The following is a 2,117-nucleotide window of genomic DNA, read 5'->3' on the forward strand; positions in this document are numbered from 1 at the left end:
AAGTAAACTGTCATCCGTTGAAGAGCACTTCAGTTTTATCCGTTGACGGATAAAAATTTCCATAAATGTATATGTCTTTCAACGGATAATGAACATCCGTTGACAGAACAATTTTGACTTTCAACGGATAGGGAATATCCGTTGATGGAATAATCTGTGTTAAAAATCAAATTTGTTCTAGCAGCTAATACATTTCAGGCTTCAAATCAAATTGCAATAAGGACATGAATTTTAAGAGTAATTAAGCATACCTAGCTCACTTACCAATCTTGTGAATGTTGATTCATCAAGTGGCTTGGTAAATATGTCTGCAATTTGTTGTTCACTTGGAACAAAATGAAGTTCCACTGTACCTTTCATCACATGTTCCCTAATGAAGTGGTACTTGATATCAATGTGCTTGGTTCTTGAGTGCTGCACTGGATTTTCAGTAATGGCAATGGCACTTGTGTTGTCACAAAATATTGGAATTTTGTCAACAGTCATACCATAGTCAAATAACTGGTTCCTCATCCATAGTATTTGTGCACAGCAACTACCAGCTGCAATGTACTCAGCTTCAGCTGTTGATGTGGAAACAGAATTCTGCTTCTTGCTGAACCATGATACAAGCTTGTTCCCTAGAAATTGACAGGTGCCTGTTGTGCTTTTTCTGTCTATTTTGCAACCTGCATAATCTGCATCTGAGTAGCCAATTAGATCAAAACCAGACTCTCTAGGGTACCAAATTCCTAGATTTGAAGTCCCCTTGAGATATCTGAAAATTCTTTTAATAGCCACTAAGTGAGATTCTTTAGGGTCAGCTTGAAATCTAGCACAGAGACATGTAGAAAACATTATATCAGGTCTACTAGCAGTTAAATATAAAAGTGAGCCAATCATGCCTCTATAACTTGTAATATCCACAGACTTTTCAGCCTTGTTTAATTCAAGCTTAGTGGCACTGGCCATGGGAGTTTTTGCAGGTGAACAATCCATTAAGTCAAACTTCTTTAAAAGATCATAAATATATTTAGTTTGACTAATGAAAATTCCACCACTAACTTGTTTAACTTGTAACCCAAGAAAGTAAGTTAGCTCTCCCATCATGGTCATTTCATATTTACTTTGCATTAATTTAGCAAACTTTTTACAAAGCTTATCATCTGTAGATCCAAATATAATATCATCTACATAAATTTGTACAAGTATCTTAGAGCCATTAACATTTCTAAAGAAGAGAGTTTTGTCAACAGTACCTCTTATGAAATGATTATCTAGAAGGAACTTTGACAAAGTCTCATACCAGGCTCTAGGTGCTTGCTTTAGTCCATAGAGTGCTTTCAACAGATAATACATATGGTCTGGAAAATTTTGATCTTCAAAACCTGGAGGTTGGCTTACATAAACTTCTTCCTCCAATTCCCCATTTAGAAATGCACTCTTGACATCCATCTGATAGACTTTGAAATTGGCATTAGCTGCATAGGCTAGAAAGATTCTGATGGCTTCAAGTCTTGCAACTGGAGCAAATGTTTCATCAAAATCTATTCCCTCTTGTTGAGAATAGCCTTTAGCAACCAATCTGGCTTTATTCCTTATGACAATGCCATTTTCATCCATCTTGTTTCTGAATACCCATTTTGTGTCAATGGAACTCTTGTTCTTTGGCTTGGGTACCAGCTTCCAAACTTTGTTTCTCTCAAATTGGTTCAGCTCTTCCTGCATAGCTAATATCCAATCTGGATCCATTAAGGCTTCTTCCACTTTCTTATGTTCCTCCTGAGATAGAAAACTACTATACAGACATTCATTTTGAGTAGCTCTTCTTGTTTGCACTTTAGATGATGCATCACCAATGATCAGTTCAAAGGGATGATTCTTGGTCCATTTCCTTTGAGGTGGAAGATGTGCTCTAGATGAGGTGGCCTCAGTATTGTCATGATGTGAGACAGAGTGTTGATCAGTTGAAACTCCCCCTGAGTTGTTGGTCCTTTGCAGGGAACTTGGAGTTCTATCAACTGATGATGTAAATCGATTATCCGTTGATGAACTATGATCAACGGATGCTTCATTATGTACTTCAACGGATGATGCACTATGTCTTTCAACGGATACTGCATTGCCTCTTTCAACGG

Source organism: Apium graveolens, chromosome 6 (genome assembly GCF_009905375.1).
Source record: "Apium graveolens cultivar Ventura chromosome 6, ASM990537v1, whole genome shotgun sequence".
Classification (NCBI taxonomy): Eukaryota; Viridiplantae; Streptophyta; class Magnoliopsida; order Apiales; family Apiaceae; genus Apium; species Apium graveolens.